The sequence below is a fragment of the Lithobates pipiens genome, unplaced genomic scaffold, assembly GCF_037356315.1.
Source record: "Lithobates pipiens isolate NorthernLeopardFrog02 unplaced genomic scaffold, aLitPip1_a1.2 Scaffold_74, whole genome shotgun sequence".
NCBI classification, from domain to species: Eukaryota; Metazoa; Chordata; class Amphibia; order Anura; family Ranidae; genus Lithobates; species Lithobates pipiens.
In genome coordinates, this window is record NW_027507897.1 from 1312482 (window position 1) to 1339230 (window position 26749).

The window sequence follows — 26749 nt, forward strand, 5'->3', positions numbered from 1 at the left end:
CATGCAAACAAAAAAGACAATCATTCATATTCTCATCGTGTGTACCGGGCTTAATGCTGCAAGATGCCAAAGTGGTCATTATCAGGGCAGTTTTTTTTTTTTGGGGAGAGAGAACTAGTTTCTCTCTTTTGATAAACTAGCATAAATGTAATTGTTGTTCAGTTGTTTCTTTTGATATACCCATAAATATGAGGTTATCAGGAGCAAGATATGTGGGCAGGCTCTTCATTGCAACCATAGGGTTCACTTTCACTTGTATGAGGGTTGTATGGCATGTGCTTGCATTGTTGATTGTAGGACACCATTTGTAGAGTAGTGATCGATTCAGACTGATTGCAAACTATCTGCTAGTCTGTGAATTGATGGAGGGTCCAAGTCCTTAGAAATTCTTTTGTAACATTTTACAGCCTTGGGAGCGCCAACAACATTTCTAATGGGATTGCTGCACTGAAATCTCTTTTGATCAAGCCATATTGCACTTAAATATTGATATTTTTGCTATGGAAGGTCAGATCAAGGCAGTCCCTGAGTGGAATACTAGACTCATTAATTGGAATCGTTCAATCATTTTTTTATTCAGCTGTTTTTATTTGTCATTATGACTTATGAACTATTCATGTAGAAAAAATACAATATATATATATATATATATATATATATATATATATATATAAGTTGAAGCATGAGGTTTCATTAACAAACTGCATCACATAATACTTTATTTCACTGGTCCATCCACTCTCAGTATCATTCCTTGCAAAATAAAAAAAAATAAAAATAGGTAATGATGCAAGCAGTGAAGCATGAGTTCTTCAATGTATACACAGTAGAAAATCCATATTAGTCCTTGACAGGTACATGGGGGGTTAATTTCCAGGAGCTCCAATTCATTCAGTGCAGCGCCTCAGGAGATTGAAGAGATCTTTAGAGTAACAAACCAAACAGACAGCAGAGGGCGCAGTCTAAGCATAGTAAACATATGTTTATTGAATAAAAAGACATTTGGCAACTCACAAGCATCAGAAGAATAAGTGCCTGTCAACAATATCTCAATCTGGTGGTCTGCTGCTGGAACCACAGTATCACAGATGCAGAGAATCCAGTCCACAATGTGCAGCTAGCAGCACCGACCCAGGGACAACCAGGAAGCAGGGAAGCTTCTCTGACAGGCGTGGGAACCAAGTCTGTGACATCAGACGCCAGGAGGTGTGAATGGAGTGCTACGCATTTCGAGGTGATCCTGCCTCTTTCTCGAACACTTTAGTGCACTGCTGGAGTGTTGACAGCTTACCATATCTGTGAAAGTATCTCCAAGTCCTCTCTGCAGCAACCTGAATTCCATGTAATATACTTCTGGTGTCCATAGATACTTCATAAATATAGAGTACTTTATGGCCTCATAATCATCATTCTTTCCAGTTGACCAGAGTTTTGCCTCTCAGCCCTGATGCCAGATACCAGGCCTACCATGTAGGCAAGTCCCAGACCCTATATCATTTGCAAATATATTAAAAAGTAGGGGTCCCTGCTGGTAACAGGTGTAAGAGGCATTCCTCCCAATAATCCACATTGTAATGGAATATTTAATAATTTCCCCACTGACCACCAATATAAGGGGCATTCTTCCTGCTTTCCACCACGGTAAGAGGCATGTTTCCCACTGACCCCAATGTAAAGGTGCATTCTTCCCACTGACCACCAATGTAACAGATCATTTTTCCCACTGACCATTTAGGCAGTGGGAAAATGCCTTGCTTTTGGTGGTATGTGTCAGAAAAAAAGCCTGGAATTTTTAATCACTGGGAGCAGTGGGCAGTTTGTGAAAAATGACTAATGCCGTTGGTCGGTGAGAGGAAATATAATAAGACCCTCTTAAGATTCAGATCTCAGTTCAGCTCCCCCTTAAACTCTATTTCAGGCTTCAGATCAGCCCTTCAAACTTTTTATACTTCTCTTCTTATCTTAGATTAGCCACCTTTAAACGCCCCTTTGGGTCTCAGATAAGTTCTCTTCTGATCTCAGATCATCTTGGCTTAAAGCTTCCTTCAGACCCCTGCCCTGATCAGCGCCCCCTTTAAGCGTCTCTTCAGACCTCCCCACCTTTACCTTTACTTCAGACTCCCAGATCAGACCTTCTTTAGAACCCAGATCATCATCCTACCCTCCTCTGTCCATCCTCCACAACTCTTGCAGACCTTAGAGCAGCACAGAGGCTCAGAGCACTCTGAGTGAGTATGTTCCTAGCCTTTCCTAGCAACTCTGTGCCATATGCATGCTCCTGTACAAGACCCTGTACCCAGGGCAGCTGTTAGAAATCATGGGGCCCTGTACAGCCTACCTGACGGGGCCCCCTTCAACCACCCTCGACTGGGACTAAAAAAATGATATCTTGATCATTGCTGTAGTGATGATCAAGATATCATCCGCCTATCCCAGCGATTTACTGGTACATTGCTGGATGGGAAGCAGTTAAAGGGGATTGGTTTGGGGAGCCGTAAAAATGTAGCTCTGCTGCATGTTTACTGCTCCCCCAAATGAAGTCTAAGGGTCGGTTCACACTAGGACGACTTGTAGCGTCCCGTTCTGTTGCAATGAAACCGTTCTAATCGGAGTGACACAAGTCGCTCCGACTTAGAAAAAGGTTCCTGAACGACTTTGGGGGCGACTTGCATTGACTTCTATACAGAAGTCGTTTTGCAAGTCGCTGCAGCGGTCGCGTCTGGGTCGCCTGAGGCAATAGCGCTGTAAGTCGCGCTGCCTCAGTGTGAACCGACCCTCAAGTAGCATCTCGTTGTTTCTTATGATCATCAGCATTACAATTATCACAGGTAGCACAATAAGCAGGTGCTCTGTCATGGCTCTATCATTGCTCTAGGTCACATTGCTTTTGGGTGCTCACTGAGTTAACTTATGGCTGTACTGTATGTAACAGACTGTAACAAAGCACAGCCATAATACAGTGAGCACCCAAAAGCAATGTGACCTAGAGCCATGATAGAACCATGACAGAGCACCTGCTTATTCTGCTACCTGTGATAATTGTAATGCTGATAACCTGCTGAGCTGTGAGATACATGATAGGACACAGTGAGTATTCTAACCTCTATTCTCCACTCACTGTGTCCAGTGCAGCCACGCTGTCCTTCTCCTCTCCCCTGTCAGCCGATCAACTTCTATATAACTCATGAGGAATGCAGCCGGGAGACGAACGGAGTATCACTGTATCACTCCGCCAGCCGGGACTAATAAAATAGTGGGGCGGCATGATGTACATGTGCCCGAAAATAAAGAAATAGTCCCTCTGCTGCGCCTGCACTCCCCTCCTGGAAAATTATATAACCCCCCCTCTGTAAGCAAGTAGGAGCGGGAGAGGAATTTAGGAAACTTTTTTTTTTTTAAATGCAGTAACAAACTGTAAGATGCCCGGGCCCCACTGTGTAGCTGATGGGGGCGGGCCCCGTACAATGGGGCTGGTTGTACTGCCCTATCAGCGGCCCTGCCTGTACCTGTCGGTGGTCAGCAGTGCTGGCTGGGATGAGCATTCCAGCACTCGGCTCCAGGACATAAACTGGGTCTGGGGGACCCTCAGATTTCGTTCTCACCCCGGGACAATCTTTCAGAAAATGGGAAAGTTGGGAGGTATGACTACACTAAAAGCCACATATATGGGGTGCACCTACAGTACCACTTACAGGCATACCCCACTTTTAAGTACACAATGGGTTTTATTTACTAAAGCTGGAAAGTGCAAAATCAGGCTGACTTCTGCATAGAAACCAATGAGCTTCCAGGATTTATTGCCAAAGCCGTAATTGAACAATCTGGGGTTAGAAGCTCATTGGTTTTTATGCAGAAGGGAGCCTGATTTTGCACTTTCCAGCTTTAGTAAATAAACCCCATTGTGTACTTAAAAGTGGGGTATGGCTGTACTACATTTCCACTCACCATCAATGTAAAAGGCCACTACACTAATCACCAATGTAAGGGGACCTAATCCCACTGACCAAGAATGTTGACAATGGGCAGTACAGCTTGATGACTTAGTGGCTGTTAGCGTTTCTGCCTTTGGCCTTCAGTTTGAATCCTGACCAGGACATTACCTGCAAGGAGTTTGTATGTCATCCCTTGGCTTGTGCAGGTTACCCCCTGGGTACTCAGGTTTCCTCCCAAACTCTAAAGACATGCTGGTAGGGTAAATAGCTCAACTGAGTGTGCTCAAGATGGCCACCCCACCTCCTAAGTGCTTTGAGTCCCCAAGGAGAAAAGAGCTAAAGAAATGAAAATAAAAAATAAAGATCGCTATACTGATCACCAATGTAAAGGGGACACAATTTAAAAAAAAATTCTGATGATTATTATTCATTAAATTTTTTTGATTATTACTGAAAGTAATGTTTTTGAATAGAGCAGAAGCGAGGTAAAAAATGCCAACTAGCAATAAAAAAACAGAGCTTCTAATCCTTCTACACTCCAAGACTATTGCTGCGTACACACAATCAGAATTTTGGTTGGAAAAAGCTCTGATGGTTTTCCTGACCGAATTCCGACGGGATTCTGCTCAAGCTGTCTTGCATACACACAGTCACACCAAATTCCGACCGTCAAGAACGTGGTGACGTACATCACATACGACGGGACTAGAAGAAGAAAGTTCAATAGCCAGTAGCCAATAGCTTCCATCTTGTAGTTGAATCTGAGCATGCGTGAGCTTTTGCGCGTCAGAATTGAATACAGACGAACGCATTTTCGGATAGGAACTTTTTCCGACCGAAAAATTTAGAACATGCTCTCAATCTTTTGCTGCCCAAAATTCGGCCAGCAAAAGTCAGATGGAGCATACACACGATCGCATTTTCCGACCAAAAGCTCTCATCGGTCTTTTGCTGGCTGAATTTCCGATCGTGTGTATGCGGCATAAGAAAAAAAGGTTTGGCTGGAGTTGGATATAAGTCGAGGAGGTTGTGTGTTATTTCAGTGATGTTTTGAATTGGTTGATTAACAAGCAATACCAGAAAAAAAAGTGGGTTCATTATATCTGAGGGAATTCGGTTTTATTACACAAGCTGCTATCTCAGTGTATTTAAATGGAGCGATGTGAGTCATGTTTTTAAGGTCAAAGTCAAGAAATGCTACTGTAGTTTTATCAGCCATTTTATCGGCCATGTCCTGTGTGCAAAGTTTTCGGTAAAGACATTCGTTTGTCTCTGGTTGTCATCAGTCTCGTTATTGCTCGTTGAGTTGTACTGGCTTGTGACCAAGAATGTATCTTGGTCACAAGGTGAACTTAAATCAGTTATGAAATACTTTTATAAGCAAAACAAGGAAATAGTCAAAGAACACAATTCAGTTTTTAGCCCCTAGCCAGAATATTCCGTTATTTGAATTTCATCTTCTTTATAGATAATTCCAAGTGCATTTCTGATTCCGAGTACACATGACCGGACTTTTCGGAAGACTAGGTCCGATGGAATCATTCTGTCGGACAATCCGATCGTGTGTGGGCTAATCCAATCGTTTTTCGTTTAAATAAACTGACGGACCTAGAAATAGAGCATGTTTCAAATCTGTCCGACTGACTCAATTCCTACCGGGAAAACCGTTCATCTGTATGCTGGTCCGACGGACCAAATACGACGCAAGGAAAGCTATTGACTACTGGCTATTGAACTTTCTTTAATTTCTTTTTTAGTCCCGTCTTACGTCATCACGTTCAAAACGAACGGGCTTTCGAATGGACTTAGTCCGTTCGTGTGTGGCCAAGTCCGTTCATTCAGAAATTCTGTCGAAAGTCCGTCGGGAAGACCGTCGGACCCAGTCTGCCAGAAAGTCCGGTCGTGTGTATGCGGCATTAAAGTGTACCTCTACTTTAAGTAGAACTAAAGGCCAAAAACATGTGCTCAGGAGGTCAGCACTACAATATTATGTTGTTTTTTGTTTTGTAAGAACATGTGCTTTCAAGAATAAGTTCACTTTTAAAAAATAAATAAAACATAAACATTTTTTGCAGTTAAAAAATGCATTTGCTTTTTGTTTTGTGTAGGAGCCTGAAAAGCATTGCAGCAGCAATCAGCAGGTCTCCTGCAGGCTGTCAGTGTAAGCTGCCCGTCCGTACATTGTACAGCATTGCACGCAGTTTCACATTGACAGGAAGAGTCCATGAACTACCACAGCGCTCAACAGCACCGTAATAGTTCACTGAGAACTACAAGTGACCAGTCACAAAGCATGTCCGTACTTGTAGTTCATTTATTCCCAGAACTCTGTGAATGGCTGACACGGTCATGTGGGCAGAGCCCCGCACAGCCACGCTCTTTTCAAAAAATGACAACGTGTATGGGGAACTTCTCCCCATACTGCTGTCATAGGGAAGGGGGTAATCAGGGAGTGGCTGAAGTAGTGGGAACATGTTACATGTTCCACCCTAAAAAATGGCTGGAAAAATGTAACATATTCCCAAAAGGAAATTTATCCTTTAACCACTTCAGCCCCAGAAGAATTTACCCCCTTCCTGACCAGAGCACTTTTTGCGATTCGGCACTGCGTCGCTTTAAGCAACAACATGGCTCCCAAACAAAATTGACGTCCTTTTTTTCCCACAAATAGAGCTTTCTTTTGATGGTATTTGATCACCCCTGCGGTTTTTATTTTTTGCGCTATAAACAAAAAAAAAGCAACAATTTTGAAAAAAATGCATTATTTTTTACATTTTGCTATAATTAAAAAAAAAAAAAAAAAAAAATATATATATATATATATATATATATATATATATATATATAAACATTTTTTTCCCTCAGTATAGGCCTATATGTATTCTTCTAAATTTTTTTGTGTTAAAAAAAACATAATAAGCGTTTATTGATTGGTTTGTGCAAAAGTTATAGCGTTTACAAAATAGGGGATAATTTTATGGCATTTTTATTAATAATTTTTTACTAGTAATGGCAGCGATCAGCGATTTTTATCATGACTGCGACATTATGGTGGACACATCAGACATTTTTGACACATGTTTGGGACCATTGTCACTTATACAGCAATCCGTGCTATACAAATGCACTGATTCCTGTGTAAATAACACTGGCAGTAAAGAGGTTAACCACTAGGGGGCAGTGTAGGGGTTAAGTGTGTCCTGGGGAGTGATTCTAACTGTGGGGGGGGGGGCGTGGCTATGTGTGACACATCACTGATCTATGTCCCAATCACAGGGAGCAGAGATCAGTGACACTGTCACTAGGCAGAACGGGGAGATGCTTGTTTACATTAGCATCTCCCTGTTCTTCCTCTTTGTGTGACGATCACGGGTATCCCCGCATACATCGAGTCTGCGGGACCCACGACCCAACTCACAGAGCTTGCCGTGGGCACCTGCTGGCCGCCTCTTAAAGGGCAACGTACAGGTACATTAGTTTGCCTGTACGAGCCCTTCTGCCGATATATATCGGCGTGAGGCGGTCGGCAAGCGGATAAGTCATGTAAAAGCGAAGTTATTTTTTTTTTCTTATATAATACCTACCTAGGTGGATGCAGCATCGGTCCTCAGTGCCTCTAAGGCTGAGAACCGAGCAATCTAACACCACTGATCGCTCGTTTCCCAGTGCTCTGTGAGCAGAGAGCAGGAGACTGTCAGTCACCGGCTCTCTGCTCTGCCCCCTCTCCTCCACTCACTGGAGTGCTGGGCTGTGGAGGGGATGGGAGAGGCTGGCTCAAGCTCTCAAGGGCTCACTATAAAGCAAAATATATTCATGCGTTTCCTGAAAAATGATTGTCTAAAAGGTTATGAAACTAAATAATGATTATCTAAAAGGTAAAGCAATTAAATGATATAATGACAATCAATCACCCTATACATTTATTAGGTATCACTAATAACTGAGTGACAATTGATTAGAAAAATGAAAGGCTGAACCCGGCAACGGTCTAGGGTTCTGGGTGGATCCTGACCGTATGGTTGCGATTTTTCCTCAGCTTGGATCAGCTCTGTGCTGTCAGCCAACAGCGGGCTTCAGCATCTAACATAATATGTGGCACATAATTGTGAAGTGGAAGGAAAATGATAAATGTTTTTCAAATTTTACAAATAAATATCTGAAACGTGTGGTGTGCATTTGTATTCAGACCCCCCTCCCCCCAGTCAATCCTTTGTAGAGCCACCTTTCGGTGCAATTACAGCTGCAAGTCTTTCTGTGGATGTCTCTACCAGCTTTTCACACCCGGAGTGATATTTTTGCCCATTCTTCTTTGCAAAATAGCTCAAGCTCTGTCAGATTGGATGGAGAGCGTCTGTGAACAGTAATTTTCAAATCTTGTCACAGATTCTCAATTGGATTTAGCTCTGGACTTTGACTGGGCCATTCTAACACATGAATATGCTTTGATCTAAACTATTCCATTGTAGCTCTGGCTGTATGTTTAGGGTTGTTGTCCTGCTGGAAGGTGAACCTCCGCCCCGGTCTCAAGTCTTTTACAAACTCTTAACAGGTTTTCTTCTAAGATTGCCCTGTATTTGGCTCCATCCATCTTCCCATCAGCTCTGGCCAGCTTATCTGTCCCGGCTGAAGAAAAGCGTCCCCATAACATGATGCTGCCACCACCATGTTTCACGGTGCGGATGGTGTGTTCAGAATGATGTGCAGTGTTAGTTTTCCGCCACACATAGCGCTTTGCTTTTAGGCCCAAAAGCTCAATTTCGTTCTCATCTGACCAGAGCACCTTCTTCCACATGTTTGCTGTGTCCCCCACATGGCTTCCCGCAAACTGCAAGCAGGACTTCTTATGGCTTTCTTCTTGCCACTCTTCCATAAAGGTCAGATTTGGGGAATACACATAGTTATCCTGTGGACAGATTCTCCAACCTGAGCTGTGGATCTTTGCAGCTCCTCCAGAGATACCATAGGCCTCTTGGCTGCTTACCTGATTAAGTGCTCTGTGAGATGTTCAAAGCTTGGGATATTTTTTTATACTCTAACCCTGCTTTAAACTTCTCCACAACTTTATCCCTGACCTGTCTGGTGTGTTGCTTGGCCTTCATAATGCTGTTTGTTCTCTAAAGTTCTCTAACAAACCTCAGAGGGCTTCATAGAACAGCTGTAATTAGGCTGGATCCACACCTATGCATTTTTTGTGCTTTTTGCATTTTGCAGATTTGCACTATAGAACATGTTCCATAGGAAACCATTTAAATGGACTGTAGTGCAAATCTGCAAAATGCAAAAAGCACAAAAAATGCATAGGTGTGAATCCAGCCTTATACTGAGATTAAATTACACACATGTGGACTCTATTTACTATTTAGCTGACTTTTGAAGGTAATTTGTTCCTCTAGATTTCAGTAAGGGTTATCCGAGTAAAGGGGGCTGAATACAAATGCATGCCACACATTTCACATATTTATCTGTAAAAAATGTGGAAAACCATTTATCATTATCCTTCCGCTTCACAATTAGGTGCCACTTTGTGTTGGTCTATCACATAAAATCCCAATAAAATACATTTACGTTTTTGGTCGCAACATGACAAAATGTGGAGAATTTCAAGGGGTGTGAATACTTTTTCAAAGCATTGTAGTGCACAAATCTGGATTATGTAACATACAGAGTGCAGGGATTCAATCTATGAACTGCTACTCATCACAGCGCATGAATCTTACTACTGAACATGTGTAAAATGGAAATATCAAAGTACCTGGATTACAGAAATACATTTTATGTTGTTAGGTGTAGTTTACATTCTATCTTAGGGTCCTTTCACACGGGGCGGATCAGTTCTGATCCGCCCCGTGGATGTCCGTTTGCTCAGCGGGGATCACTCCGCCGATCCCCGCTGAGCAGGGAGATGACAGGTCTGTCTCCGCACACTGTGCAGGGACGGACCTGTCACAGCGCCGCTCTCCCCTATGGGAGATCGGATGACGACGGACCGCAGTGCCCCTCGTCATCCGATCCGATCCGCAGACGGATGGAAAAATAGCTTTTTCCTCCGTCACACTTTTTCGGATCGGAGCGGGTCGGATGTCAGCGGACATGTCACCGCTGACATCCGACGCTCCATAGAGCTCTATGGAGCACCCGTTCAGGTCCGCCTGAAAAACTGACAGGCGGGCCTGAACGGGACGTTAGTGTGAAAGGGGCCTTACACAGTTTTCATTTGGAGGAGATACCCTTTACATTGGTAGCTTTCCAACAAGAAAGCACATTCTGTTTTGTCTGTTGGCCCTTGTGCACACGGTCGGAAATTCTGACGGAAAATGTCCGATCGGACCATGTTGTCGGATAATCCGACTGTGTGTGGGCTCCATTGGACTGGAGAGCTGGGCTATAAAACTTTCTGACAACGCGATCCGATCGGACTTTGTCTGATTGTGTGTAGAGAATTCCGATAGGACAAAGTGCCACGCATGCTCAGATCAAATTCCTAGACCAAAGCTATTGGCTACTAGCATGAACGTAGTCCGTCCTAACGAAATAACGTCATCACGTTACGTACGATCGGATTTTCCGACAACTTTGTCCGACCGTGTGTATGCAACACAAGCTTCGGACAAAATCCAACCGTGTGTACAAGGGCTGAGTCATAGAGTACACACACAGGTGCTTTTGCAAGACTTTTTTTATTTGAAGTTTATGAACTGGCATAGATAGGTATTTAGCTAGTTGATGTGGGTTGGTCTGTAGTATCTGCCAGTTAGTACAAAATTTACTTTTATAAACCTGATGGCCTGTGTCGATGTGTTATAATAGAAAAAAATAAAAAATAAAGTAGATATGGCGCTGTTCATTTAATAGGTATAAAGCTAACTTGACTGAGAATTGGATAAAGTAGTAGTGATGCAATTCATTGATTCAAAATTGAATTACTATAATCAAATATGCTCACATATAACTACAAAAAATAAAATGACAACTAATGGTGGTATATAAATATAACATTTTTGAAGTGTTCCAAATAAACTTGATATACAATCATGTGCATACAAATAGCACATACCCGTATATACTCGAGTATAGGTCGATCCGAATATAAGCCGAGGCCCCTAATTTACCACAAAAAACTGGGAAAACGTATTGACTCGTGTATAAGCCGAGGGTGAGACATGCAGCAGCTACTGTTACATCCCTGTGTCCCGTCCATCCCTGTGTCCATGCCTGTGTCCCGTCCATGCCTGTGACCCGTCCATCCCTGTGTCCCGTCCATCCCTGTGTCCATGCCTGTGTCCCGTCCATGTCTGTGTCCCGTCCATGCCTGTGTCCCGTCCATGCGTCCATGCCTGTGTCCTGTCCATGCCTGTGTCCCGTCCATGTCTGTGTCCCGTCCATGCCTGTGTCCCGTCCATGCGTCCATGCCTGTGTCCCGTCCATGTCTGTGTCCCGTCCATGCCTGTGTCCCGTCCATGCGTCCATGCCTGTGTCCTGTCCATGCCTGTGTCCCGTCCATGCCTGTGTCCCGTCCCTCCCTGTGTCCATCGCAGCCTACCTGTCTCTTTGCCTTCTGCAGCCTCTGTGTGCCATGCCGCGCCACACCTCTCCTCCTTGTCTGACAGACGGTGGCCATTCCACTGTTCAAAAGCCGCGCCTCTCTGTCTGTGATAGGCGGAACACTCAATTTCCCAGCAGTCAGTGTTCCGCCTATCACGGACATCCTCTCATCCTCGTCCGTAGTATGAGAATGAGCGGATGTCCGTGATAGGCGGAACACTGACTGCTGGGAAATTGAGTGTTCCGCCTATCACAGACAGGGAGGCGCAGCTTTTGAATAGTGGAATGGTCGCCGATCTGCGTGACTCGAGTATAAGCCGAGGGGGGCACTTTCAGCCTAAAAAAAGGGGCTGAAAATCTCGGCTTATACTCGAGTATATACGGTAGTTAGTTTGCAAGGTTGAATAAAGACACCAGTCCATCCAGTTCAACCTGAGTAAGTGTCCTCAATTGTCCCTATCCCTGTACATTGCACACTCACATTGGTCCCTACCCTCAAGGAGCCACAATCCAAGGTCCCTATTCATATACTAGGGACAATTTTTGGACAAAAGCCAATTAACCTACCTGCATGTCTTTGGAGTGTGGGAGGAAACTGGAGTACCCAGAGGAAACCCACGCAGACACAGGGAGAACATTCAAACTCCAGGCAGGTAGTGTCGTGGTTGGGACTTGAACCAGCAGCGCGTTTTACTGCAAGGCAAGAGTGCTACCCACTACACCACTGTGCCACTTGGTGAACATAAAATACCAATGGAAAATATGAATAAAGTTAATTAAATAAAATATAAAAATCCCATTGCATTAAATAATTAGTGTCCAATAAAGTGCTTTGTGCTAGTGAAAAAATATTAAAATAACGCTGATCAAATTTCCTCTTCAAAAGGTGATCACAGCATACGTGACTTATCCGTGCTCCTATTGTGACTGCACTCACCAGAATTTTCTTACCCGCCTGGGGTATAAGGCATTCACAGTATTTGCCACTGTGTAGCACCCTGAGAACTGGCCCACCCAAGATATTTTGGTAATGTTCCACTCATGTACCATGTAAAGGAGAGAAGGATCCCAATAGAGTAATACTATTAAACCTTTTATTTCAGTAAAAAGATGTGGAAATGTACTCACATTTAGATACAAACAATAAAGCATGTATTGCTGACACTATCGCGACAACCGAAAGTGATGCAAGAACGTGTGTTTACTCCGCCCTACACGTTTCGTCACTCTGATGTCATCTGGAGTGTACCTTTTGTGTTATAATAACTCGACTACCCACAGATGACTGATCCTAGCACAGGTCATTGTATTTGTATGCTGCAGATTTTGTCCAACAGACACTGTCTGCATTAAAATAATACATATAGTAATTATTTTAACTTTCATTGTTTGTTAAAGCTAAACTACAGGAAAAATACTGAACACACAGATAAAATACATATAGGAGAGCTGTTATATCTGAAAAAGAAATGTATTTCCATAAATCCAATTCTGAGATCAACACATCTCTGCCACACAGCACAGACCTGCCTGGTAGGGCAGTAGACTTTATCTTTTTTCAGCTGCACTTTCACTTAACTTACTGGTCTCCTCCTAATCCTGCAGAGTAGAGAAGTAGCAGACTAATGAGTTTATGGCTCCTTGCATTGAAACACAACTTGCTAGCTCCTTGTAGTTAGGATTGCCACCTGTCGAGGATTCACACGGATAGTCCATGTTTTGAATCATGTGTCTGGGTTTCAGGTGGACTGCAACCCGGACACATTATTCAGACCAGGCTGTGGCTCCTCAGTTAGATAGTCCCACACAAATCTGTTGCCACTGTTCTGGCCTATAGTGTCCTGCCATCATATACTGTCCGCCCCATACTGCGCATGCGCAGCGCTTGCGCAGTACGGAGCAGAAGAAGCTTCGGAAAATCTCCGAAGATGAACGTCGCCTGCACCGTGAGTGGAGGTGGTAGCCCCACTATCCAAGCGGACATAGGGCTGGCAAAATTAGAGGGCCCCTCGCCACGCTTCAGGATTGGCCTCGTTTCGCGCGGCTCTTTTTATTCCAACTCTATGTCCACTTGGATGGTGGGGCTAGAACCTCCACTTACGGCGCAGGCGACGTTCATCTTCGGAGATTTTCCAAAGCTTCTTCTGCTCCGTACTGTGCAAGCGCTGCGCATGCGCAGTATGGGGCGGACAGTATATGATGGCAGGACACTATATGCCAGAACAGTGGCAACAGATTTGTGTGCGACTATCTTAGTTACTTGGTGAGCCACAGCCTGGTCTGAATAATGTGTTCGGTATTTTCAGAATCTGTGTGTGCTGTGTACTGCGCATGCGCAGTACAAAGCGTACACTATCCGATGGGGGACTGTATATGACAGGACACCACCCAGGAGCTGCGGGCGACTGTTTTTGGGTAGTTTCGGCATCACCAGGGGGCAGGGTGATGATGTCAGCAAGAGCAATTTGACCCCACCCACTGTTTGCTGTGGTGCTCTATCTGCACCACGTTACTGCTCTCCTTGGGGCATTCCCAGGCCGCTAAAGAGTTCGGGTTTGGCTTGAAGAAAAGGTGGCAACCCTACTTGTACTGCTTCTGATACCAACTGCTTGCATATAGAAATACATTTAATGATGTATTAATGATTACATAGCTGTATCAATCACCTCCTGTCAGGCCAATGCATATATTTGGCCGGAGGAGAGCAGTACCAATTCCCATATGTTCTCCAGCATCGGCTGCTCATCTGCTCTGTCTAGAGCGTGCAGCAGCACAATTGGTGATCGCTGTGTCCAGAATAACAGATCGGGATACAACTGTTACTGACCAATCACAGGGATCGCATTACCAGTAGTAAACAACAGCTGTTATTCATTACGTCATTGTTTACTACTGTAGTCTCTGTGTTTGGTCACAGTGATCACATGGTACAGGGCCAATCACAGCAGTTCTTTGCCATGGGATAGCTGTGGCCAATCGTATCTATTACATTAGTACTGAATGGATGCATGAATGCAGACAAACAGTGTCAAATGCTTGCACACATCGCTTTTTGCTTTGGTGACATTGTACTGCTGTGGCACTGATCATGGACAATAGCTGGCTGCTCTGAAATCACTGTATGTCAGGGCCACCAGCAGTACAATGTCACCCAAAACAAAAACTACCCCAGTCACAGTGTCCCTAATAACATCACTCGAGTCACAGCGTCCCTGTTCACAGTGGCGTAACTAGAACCTTCAGGGTCCCGATGCAAGAAACCATGAAGGGCCCCCCTGACAGGGCCCTTTACTCCGAGTTTGGTGGCGGAACAACAGGGCCCGGTTGCAATTGGGTGGCTGCATGTAAAGGAACCAATTTCTCCATTTGCCGCTGCTTCTCCACTTCTCCCTTCCACAGGCATTCAGCGGCTGCAGGAGGAAAATGGAGAGATGGGTTCCTCTATGTTGGTGTTTCTCAATCTTTTTCCAGTCAGGGCACCCTTTAAGTACATCCCTATGTGAATGGGGCTGCACTGCAACCTCCCTGCAACTGTGTGCATTGCATGCGGTTGCAGCATAGTGATGATGCATTTAAGGGGTTGTAAACCCTTGTGTTTTTTCACCTTAATCCATCCTATGCATTAAGGTGAAAAAACACCTGGCAGTCATCGGAACCCCAGCCCCCCCCCCTGTTTTACTTACCTGAGCCCTGGAACTTCACCAGGTGGAGATGCGCTCTTCCTTTGCCCGGCTCCTGATTGGATAGATTGATAGCAGCTCAGCTATTGGCTCCCACTGCTGTTAATAAAATCCAATGACGCGGGCATCGGGGGCGCCTGCAAGGTAACCCCCCCCCCCCGGGAGAGCACTTTCCCTAGGGGGTTGTCTGATAAGAGGAGGAGCCACGAGAGCCACCGAGGGACCCCAGAATACAAGGTTCGGGGCCACTCTGTGCAAAACGAGCTGCACAGTGAAGGTAAGTATAACATGTTTGTTATAAAAAAAAAAGAAAGGTGGTCAGGAGGCAACATATTGCCCCTTTACCAGCTGTCAAATGCCTCGGAAAAGCGATCTGAGCACAGATCGCTTGTCAAAGGAATAGCCTTTTTTTGCTGGTACTTTGAACAAGCAAGAAAAAAAAACAGTTCTGATTGTACACATATGGGGTAAGGCTGGGGAAAAAAATCGATTTGAATCTTGAATTGAGTTGAGAGGTCAAATCGATTCAAATTTTCAGCAAATAGTTTTTTTTAGATATTTATTTTTTCACCAGGATCGGTGCTGACACCACACCGGTCATGAGGAGCTGCGGGCAGGAGTTTTTAGGTGAGGCCGTGGCTTCGGCCTAGTCCACGAGGCCGGACCTGCGGACTAGGACGAAGCCACGGCCTCACCTAAAAACTCCTGCCCACAGCTCCTCAGGACTGGCGCAGTGTCCATAAAAAAAAACTGGATTCGATTTGTGAATCGAGTTTTTTTTTTATGACAAATTTATTTTTATTTTTTAAATCACCCAGCTCTAATATGGGAAGGGGGGGCAGGATTAAACGCAGATACATAAAATGTGCATACATACATCTAAACAGCGGCGGTTGATGCTCAAAATTTTTGGGGGGCACAACATTTTTATAAACCAAATCATCAAATGCAGCCACTGTGCCGTCAAACGCTGCCACTGTACCCTCAAATGCAGCCACTGTGCCATCGATCGCAGCCACTGTGCCCGAACGCTGCTACTGTGCCCAACAAACGCTGCCACCGTGCCATCAAACGCTGCCACCGTGCCATCAAACGCTGCCACCGTGCCATCAAACGCTGCCACTGTGCCATCAAACACTGCCACTGTGTCCATTTTATGCTGCCACTGTGCCCTCAAATTCTGCCACTGTGCCAAACACTGCCACCGTGCCATCAATTGCAGCCACTGTGCCAAACGCTGCCACTGTGCCCATTTAACGCTGCCACTGTGCCCTCAAATGCTACAACTGTGCCATCAATTGCAGCCACTGTGCCATCAAAAGCTGTCACTGTGCCATCAAACACTGCCACTGTGCCTTCAATTGCAGCCACTGTGCCCATTTAACGCTGCCATTGTGCCCATTTAACGCTGCCACTGTGCCCTCAAATGCTGCCACTGTGCCATCAATTGCAGCCACTGTGCCAAATGCTGCCACTGTGCCCATTTAACGCTGCCACTGTGCCCTCAAATGCTACAACTGTGCCATCAATTGCAGCCACTGTGCCATTAAACGCTGCCAGTGTGCCATCAAATGCTGCTAGTGTGCCCTTGAATGCCCCCAGTGTGCCCCCCGCCCGGTCGCCATCTACACACATGCACACACACACATGCACACACATACACACACACACACACACACATGTGCACACATACACACACAAATGCACACACACATAAAGTCTTTTCAAAAATGGCAGTGCTTTATCTTACCTCTTCCTGCCGGGTACTGCACTGTAGGGGTAGACAAAGAGCACACACTGCTTTCACTTTAGTCATAAGCAGTGTGATGACTCCGAGCTCCCCGCACAGTGCCGATTACACTTCGGCTGAAGATCGGGGAGCTCGGTCTCAGCCGCCCGCTCCTTCAGATATACTTGAGGACCCCCTGCAGCATGGGGGCTTGGCAATCTCAGCGACCCCTATAATTCCGTCACTGCCTGTTCACCACCACACCAGTCCCAGTGTCCCTGATCACTGCCACTCTGGTCATAGTGTCCCCATAAAGACTCATTCACATGTGTGATCCCTGTTTGAATCGCTCTTTAGGGAGCATTTTTCAGGCGGTGATGAGGCATCGTATTGCTTCCCTTCCTCCCTCTTTAGCCCATTGAACCCTGCACAAGCACCCCATTCACTTGAATGGGTCACAATTGGTGGGCGTCTAGGGGGATATATTATTTCTCCCACAGCTGCAAAGCTACTGATTGCAGCCTAGGCATATGTACACCCCCGGCCGCTGCCTCTGCAGTTAAAGAGGATAGTGGTTGAGGGGCAGGAAAACTGAGGTTCAACTGCAAGGTTTTACCACTCCTGTGAATGAGCCCTAAAAGTGAAGCCAGCAACAGCGTCTCCGATCACCACCACACATTCAAAAAGTGAGCCACTAGTTGCAGTGTCACCAGATCAGTTTATGTCAGCTACAGTGTTCATTATCACTGCCACACAAGTTGCAGTATCACCAGACCAGTGTTATCCAGTAACAGTGTCCTTGATTGTCGTCCCACCAATCCCAGTATCACCAGACCAGTGCAAGTCAGCATCAGTGTTCTTGATCACTGTTACACAAGTCTCATGCCCTGTAGAAACAACCGGTTTTCCCGTTGGCATAAACTCTGAGGGAATTCCGCTGAAACTGTCTTGCGTACACACGATCACACGAAATTCCGATTGTCAAGAACGTGGTGACGTATAAAACATGCAATGGGACTAGAAAAGGGAAGTTCAATAGCCAGTAGCCAATAGCTTCTATCTCGTACTTGCTCCAGAGCATGCAATGTTTTTGGTCCGTCGGAACAGCATACAGACGGGCGGTTTCCTGATAGGAATTGGTTCGGTCAGAAATATTTAGAACATGTTCTATTTCTAGGTCCGTCAGAATAAAAAAAAAAGTCAGATGAGGCATACACATGATCGGAATATACAATGATGAGCTTCTGTCTGACTTTTTCTGTTGGACATTCCGCTCGTGTGCACGCGGCATCAGTGTCACCAGATAAGTGCATCAAGAATTTTCCTGATTTCCACCACACCAGACCAGTGAAGCTAACATGTTTTCTTGATCATCGCCACTGTCACACCAGTCACAGTGTCACCAGTGTCACCAGTCACCAGTGTCACTAAATTTGCTGCCATAGTAGTGGCAAGTGTCACCAAACCAGTGTAAGTAAGCAATAGTGTCCCTAATCACTGCCACATGGGTGCAGTATTGCCTCTGCCTGCTGCCTGTACTGACTTTGACCTGTTTATTGACCACATTTTTGCATGCTGCCTGGACTAATTCTTTGCCTGTTTGCTGACCATGTCTCTGCCTAACGACTGAACTGACCCATCTGTATGTGAGACGGATGACATTCTTGCCAGAAAGTAGTCTCAGCCATCTTCAACAGACAACTGCACTCTTGGAATCACAGAAACACTTTTGTTCTTACTTTTTTTTATAGCCTCCTGTACTTCCTGGCCAGTGAACATGGCATTCCTGAGGGAAGCCACATACCAGTAGGCTAAGCTTGATTGGCTTTTAGGAACTGTGACTACTTTAGGTGATGCTACACTAAGCTACATTCCTTGACCTCATAAAGAAACTACCATTAAAGTACATTGGTTTTAATTTAGTTGATTTTTGTGGCACGCAAGATACGTTGTTTAGTACATAGTCATTCCAAACAGTGAAAAAGTGTCACACGTGTGGTATACCCATACTTGGGAGGAGTAGCAGAATGTGTTTTGGGTTGTAATTGTAAGTATGCCTAAGCTGTAGGTGAATAATATGCTATTAAACTGACAACTTTTTGTAAAAACAAAACAAAAAACTTTCATTTTCTTTCATTTTTCCTTTCCAAAAACTCATGCCTTTTAAAAAATACATTAGGGTGTATAATTTTAAAACAATGGTAATTTTGTGAGTGTTCTCACTGCCCTGGTGCTCCAGTGCCTCCAAAAATGTGATAGGTAGTCAGGAAATAGTAATTTGTGTCCTTAGAGCCCCCTGAAGGTGCTTCTTGGATTTTGGGACTCTATGTAGATAGGCTGTGCAAAATTCTCACACATGTGCTATTACTATTCATAAAAAGAATAGCAGAAGGTGTTTTGGGGAGTAATTCTAAGTATGCCTATGTTGTGTGCTAGAAAAACTTAAAAAAAAATGTCTATTATAAAAATTTGCAAATAAAAACCCTATTTTCATAAATTTAGGCCAAAATGTAGTCTGCTACATTTCCTTGGTAATAATAAGGCCACTTTCACACTGGGGCCGCCGAAGTATTAGCGCTAAAGAAGGAGTTAAAAGCACCATCTTGTGGTGCTTCTGAAGATCTTTTCAGGTGCTCCCAAACTGCCCCAAAGATGCTGCTTGCAGAACTTTCTCTAACGTCCTGCAAGCGCACCACCTGTGAAAGTGTGAAAGCACTTGGACTTTCATATTTGGACGGCATGTAAAGCAGTTTTCAGGCGCTTTACAGGCGCTCAAATCTATATATATATATATAACAAATAAATCCCGGGCAGCCAAGACCCTCCTGCAACATCGCTGGATCTAGATGGGGCTCAAGTATTAGGGGGGCTGAGGAAGGCTGCTGCACACAGAGGTTTTTTATGCATAGAATGCATTAGGATAAAAAAACTCTGCCTTTACAATCACTTTAATTGAATAAGCTGAAGTTACAATCTGATTGGCTACAGTGCACAGCTGCAACAGATTTTGCATTCTCCAGCTTTAGTAAATCAACCCTATAGCTTACAATTATGATGCTGTGATTGACCCACAGTTATTACCCATGGCCCATGTGATCACTGGTGACCAGTCACAGATCACACACAGTAGTAAACAATGATGCCATGAATGGATTCCATTACTATTGGTCTCTAGGCTGCTCACAGTGACCCAATAATGAGTAACGCAATCTGCTGTGTCTAGAGTGGATCATGCTGCACACCCCAGGGGATGCGAACTGTGCGCATCACCACCACAACATGCGGGTATGCAGCAGTGCCTTGGGAAGCTGTCCACCAGCAGTAAATGTACTGTTGGCGGTAGGCAAATAGTTAAGAACGTTTGTTTGATTTTCTGGTCACTAGTGTGGTCAAATTGCCCTTTGTGAGCCAGAGAGAGAAGCGATGAGGGGAATCAGCTGTGCGCCCGGAGCGGAGCTTATATCAGTACAGATCAACTGATTTTTTGCAGAACACAGGCACAGGGACATTTACGTTATTAAGGTACAGAGGGAATAAGAAGATTTGATAGAAGTGGGTTAACAACCACTCTAAGTTTGCCTAGGGGCTCCTCCTGTCTTCAAGAAACTAGTAGAGCTTTTTGGAACATTGGTGGGAGCTAGGCAAATAGGCAGCATGAGTATGTACGTAGCAGTCTCGGCCATTTACAGGAGAGGTGCTCCTGAGAATGCTGGGATTGGCCTATATATTCAGAGAACACTTTAGCTCTGGGTAGAGTGCACCAGTCAGGGGTGAGGCAGGCTTGCCTCCCCTTGTACCTGCTGCTATGCTGCCCCAGGTGGGCAACCGGAGGGCCTGAAGCTAAAATGGAGGGGTCCTAGTACACCTGTGAGTACAGACCAAAGATCTAGGGGGTGTTTCTTTTTGGATACCCCTTTGCGTTAGTACATTTAGCCAAGGGTCCAACTAAAGAGATCACTGGCTAGTGACCTAAAGAGCTTTGCCAACCTATCATTTACTACAACAGACTTTGCTCATATTCTTTATTCCTTCACTGCTACACAGGAGAAGTCTGCCATCTGCTCCCAGCAAGGGCCTTCACCTACTCAATTCCAGATCAGCTAGAGTGCTTAAGTTGTAAATAGTTTTGTTCTGGAGTGTCCTACTACAAACACCCTACCTCATCCAAGTTCCTCAAAAAAAAAACTACAAAACAACACCCCTAGACTGGTATTTGACTACATCAAGCCTAAGTGTGTCTACCTGGCTGCCAGTGAAGAAGTAAGGACTATCTAGGTAATACTCAACCGGCTCCTATGGGGGTAGCACTACATACGGTATAGCCAGCTTTAGAGGAACTTCTTTATTGTGTGCCTTAGGGAGTTAGGGAGTCTTATGTAAAGTGTCCAAATGTTCTTCCATGTGCAAATCAGTATTTTTGTTTATGAGCTCTAACATAACAATTCTTCTGCAAAGTATCCAAGTACTATCCAATACTGTCTGTGTATAAAACAATAAGTGATATCACTTTATATGGTGCTCTGAGTATAAATTATCTCTTCCGTGCTGCTAATCCTCCACCGTGCATCGCCACCACAGCCGAGAACTCACTAGATGACCATGACCCCTCTGTGAAGAGTATGATCTTAATGCATTTTTTTTCCCCAACAGGTTAATATATCCAGGGCAGCAGCTTTTCCACTCCAAAATAACTGTTTTCTTAATATATATAAAATAGAGAACTCTAGTGTAAACCCCTTTATTACTTTAATCTATCTCACAAGCTCCTTATGGCGTCACTCTGATGAAACGTGTAGGGCAGGGCTTGGAGCGTCATCGCGTCACTTTCAGTTTCCACAGGGCATCCTGGCCACATTGTATATTGCATGCATTTTATCTTCCCTCTTTCATATAAGTGAGTTTTTGTCTTTTATAAGAATAAATGTAAAAACTGAATTACGCTACGAGATGCGTTTTCTGTTCACCCATCCATATGAGCACATCCACTGACTATATACTGTGAAGAGGAGGATGAGATATAAGATACCATCCAAAGGGATTTGGAGCATCTACAGTATGTTTGGTTCCTTTGACCCCTGTTGGGGCTTAACCATCTGGTGGTGAGCACAGACCTGGAGGGGGGAGCACGAGTGATTTCACCTATTCACCAGCCGCTTGTACATGCATGAATGCTTAAGCACCATCCATTTTGGATTGGAAGAGTTTATATGGACTAATGATTTTTACATTTCTTTATAGACCTTTAAATTGTTTTGTTGCACATAAGTTTTTGTTTAATGGGCATGAGAGTACTTTCATATTGAACATTTACCAGTATTAATTGTATTTATTAAATGTGTTACAACTGGGAAAATGTAGTTTGAACAACAACACACACTTTTCATTCAGTGCAGCATTTAAAGGGACAGCAGGCATAAATTTGTTCACTCAATTTAGCTATTTATTTATTTAGCTACTAAAAGGGTAACAAGGTATAAATAAGTGACACAAATCAGTTAGAACACATAGTTTTATTAGCACTAAAGTTAAAGGCACCATGCAGATGAATTTATTTATTTAATAAAATAGACACTAGTATTGGGCAGCACCACACATACCTCTCTTTTAGACTTACCTTTATAGACTCCACCTACAGGTGGGGAAGTTGAGGTAAGGCAGCAGCCAGATTTCAGATTATAGACCCTTAGCGTGGAATTAATACTTATTCATCAATAAATATGTTCACAGTTTGCTGTGCAATGCCCTTGCCCCTGGGTTCAAATGTTCTATTGTATTGCTGGCCTACCTCCTTTCTAGTAGGGAATACTACTCTTAAATTCTTTTCAGTTTCAGATTATTTTGTTCCCGGCACCATTAAATATATTCCAAATTCTCTCTTGCAGAATGGCACCAGTTTCCATGTTTTTGACCAAGGCAGGTTTGCAAAGGAAGTTCTACCCAAGTACTTCAAGCACAATAACATGGCAAGTTTTGTGAGGCAGCTGAATATGTGTAAGTACAGAACAGAACGGAAATATTTTATGTTTTGCATGCAGTGTCTACATTCTGCGAGGAAAGGACTATTCAACGGAGGAAAGGTTGTAGAGTATGTGCACCAAAGGAAAGACTAAAAGTGTAATTGTCTAGGTGCCATGCATATTCCAGTCAATGTTTAAGGGTAGGCCCTTACATAAATTCATGTCCCCTGTAGGGCAATGCTAGTGTATGCACTATGACAATAAATCTATGGAGCCTCATGGTAGTCAATAAGTATGAATCCTAAAAATGAACTGGCAGAATGAGAGTCCCCATCTATTGGGGAATAGTGATGGACGAACTTCCGACGGGACATTTCGCGAACGCGGACCACGAACGCGGCTGATAGTTCGCGAACCGGAACATTCGCGGCGGGCCCCATGGACTTCAATGGGAGGCGAACTTTGCAAACCTACATGTCAAATTTGCAGCCACAAAATAATTAATAGCTGTGCAAACATAGTCCCACCACATGGCCAATGACATAACACATGTATGAGGTGAATCTGGGATCGACAACTACAAGCATTCTTTTTTTTTATATGGGAAATTGTTGTGACAATTCAGGACTGTGGAGCGCATGAAGGCAATGGAGGAGAGGGAAGGTCAGGGTAGGCAAAGAAGAGGGTGCAGGAGATGATCACCAGCAGCGTGACATACAGCAAAGACACCTACACCGTGATAGAGTCATCTGACAACAGCACCGTGATAGAGAGCACTGACATCAGCAGCGTGACATAAAGCATTAACACCAGCACCGTGACATACAGCATTGACAGCAACACCGTGATAGAGAGCACTGACATCAGCAGCATGACATAAATCACTCACACCAGCACCGTGATATACAGCACTGACAGCAGCACCGTGATAGAGAGCACTGACATCAGAAGCGTGACATACAGCACTGACATCAGCACCGTGATATACAGCACTGACAGCAGCACCGTGATAGAGAGCACTGACATCAGAAGCGCGACATACAGCACTGACATCAGCACCGTGATATACAGCACTGACAGCAGCACCGTGATAGAAAGCACTGACATCAGAAGCGTGACATACAGCACTGACATCAGAAGTAGAAGACGAGGCTGGACGGTGAGAGCCTGGAGTGTGGCTTTGTGTGTTCTGTTGCTCCCACTGGGCTCGGTGATGGCTGTTCATGTGCCTTCTTAAGGCGGTCGTCCCTAGGTGAGTGTTGGGCTTACCGTGACTAATGCGTTGACTGCAAAGATTGCAGATGGCAACGCTATTGTCAGCAGTGGACACGTTAAAAAAAGCCCACACTGCGGAGCCATGTGCCGGTTTCCTGGGAGCACCAGATGTGACCGTACATGGTCGATGACTCGCTCCTGATACCTTTGCCTACCCTGACCTTCCCTCGCCTCCATTATCTCAAGATTCCAGAATTTTCAGAATTTCACATATAAAAAAAGAATGCTTGTAGTTTTCGATCCCAGATTCACCTCATACATGTGTTATGTCACGGTGCTGGTGTCAGATCACTCTATCACGGTGCAGGTGTCAGTGCTCTATATCACAGTGCTGGTGCTGGTGATCATCTCCTGCACCCTCTTCTTTGCCTACCCTGACCTTCCATCGCCTCCATTATCTCAAGATTCCTGAATTTTCTAAATTTCACATATAAAAAAAGAATGCTTGTAGTTGTCGATCCCAGATTCACCTCATACATGTGTTATGTCACGGTGCTGGTGTCAGATCACTCTATCACGGTGCAGGTGTCAGTGCTCTATATCACAGTGCTGGTGCTGGTGATCATCTCCTGCACCCTCTTCTTTGCCTACCCTGACCTTCCCTCGCATCCATTATCTCAAGATTCTTGAATTTTCATAATTTCACATATAAAAAAAAGAATACTTGTAGTTGTCGATCCCAGATTCACCTCATATATGTGTTATGTCACGGTGCTGGTGTCAGATCACTCTATCACGGTGCAGGTGTCAGTGCTCTATATCACGGTGCTGGTGCTGGTGATCATCTCCTGCACCCTCTTCTTTGCCTACCCTGACCTTCCCTCGCCTCCATTGTCTCAAGATTCCTGAATTTTCAGAACTTCACATATAAAAAAGAATGCTTGTAGTTGTCGATCCCAGATTCACCTCATACATGTGTTATGTCATTGGCCATGTGGTGGGACTATGTGTGCACAGCTAGTAATTATTTTGTGGCTGCAAATATGACCTGTAGGTTTGCAAAGTTCACCATCCCTGTGATATGCTGACTTCCTCCTGGGGCTGCTTATTATGAGGGGCTTCCACCATCCCTGTACTATGCTGACTTCCTCTTGGGGCTGCTTACGGTGCAGGTGTCAGTGCTGTATATCACGGTGCTGGTGTCAGTGCTTTATATCACGGTGCTGGTGTCAGTGCTTTATGTCACGCTGCTGATGTCAGTGCTCTCTATCACGGTGCTGGTGGCAGATCACTCTATCACGGTGCAGGTGTCATTGCTGTATGTCACGCTGCTAATGTCAGTGCTCTCTAGAGGTCGACCGAAAAAAAAGGGCTTACTTGCGTTTGAAAGACCTCTGCGCAAATACCGCGTCACATAAAATATTGCAACAACCGCTATTTTATTCCCTAGGGTCTCTGCTAAAAATATATATATAATTTTTGGGGCTTATGAGTGATTTTCTAGCAGAAAATACTGGATTTTTACTAGTAAGCAACAAGTGTCAGAAAAGATTTAGTCTTTAAATGGGTAAACTGAGAACTTCTACACACAGAGTTCAGCCCATTGAAGAAGAAACATTGTATCACTTTGATCTTTTCTTGGCAGCCTGCCCAGAGAGGAGGAAAGTGCTTCACTGATGTCTTCAGGCAACTTACATTGACTTCTATCACAAAAGTCTTTTACAAGTCATAATAAACATAATGACCGAGTTGTCGTCCGAAATCCGGAATTCGTAAACAAAAGTTCGTATTCCGTACAGAATTCGGACGCACGGCAATTCGTATTTCGGATCCTCCCGAACGTACGAATTTTTGGAAATTCGTAAGAATTTGAGATTCGTACAAAACTAATCGCACATGTCTAATATATATATATACAGTGGCTTGCGAAAGTATTCGCCCTCCTTGAACTTTTCAACCTTTTGCCACATTTCAGGCTTCAAACATAAAGATATTAAATTTTAATTTTTTGTGAAGAATCACCAACAAGTGGGACACAATTGTGAAGTGGAACGAAATCTATTGGATATTTTAAACTTTTTTAGCAAATAAAAAACTGAAAAGTGGTGCGTGCAAAATTATTCGGCCCCCTTACTTTCAGTGCAGCAAACTCACTCCAGAAGTTCAGCAAGGATCTCTGAATGATCCAATGTTGTCCTAAATGACTGATGGTGATAAATATAATCCACCTGTGTGTAATCAAGTCTCTGTATAAATGCACCTGCTCTGTGATAGTCTCAGGGTTCTGTTGAAAGCGCAGAGAGCATCATGAAGACCAAGGAACACACCAGGCAGGTCCGTAATACTGTTGTGGAGAAGTTTAAAGCCGGATTTGGATACAAAAAGATTTCCCAAGCTTTAAACATCCCAAGGAGCACTGTTCAAGCGATCATTTTGAAATGGAAGGGGTATCAGACCACTGCAAATCTACCAAGACCTGGCTGTCCCTCTAAACTTTCAGCTCAGACAAGGAGAAGACTGATCAGAGATGCAGCCAAGAGGCCCATGATCACTCTGGATGAACTGTAGAGAACTACAGCTGAGATGGGAGAGTCTGTCCATAGGACAACAATCAGTCGTACACTGCACAAATCTGGCCTTTATGGAAGAGTGGCAAGAAGAAAGTCATTTCTCAAAGATATCCATGAAAAGTCT

The 26749-nt window shown here is 44.3% G+C and overlaps 1 long non-coding RNA gene across 1 annotated transcript in view; it reads left to right on the forward strand.

Moving 5' to 3' along the window:
• Nucleotides 1-22770: 22770 nt before the first annotated feature.
• Nucleotides 22771-26749, forward strand: part of LOC143959427 (uncharacterized) — a 55759-nt gene continuing 51780 nt past the window's right edge. Inside the window, exon 1 of the long non-coding RNA XR_013270226.1 lies at nt 22771-22874. This is a non-coding gene — a long non-coding RNA (uncharacterized LOC143959427). The remainder of the gene's footprint in view (nt 22875-26749) is intronic.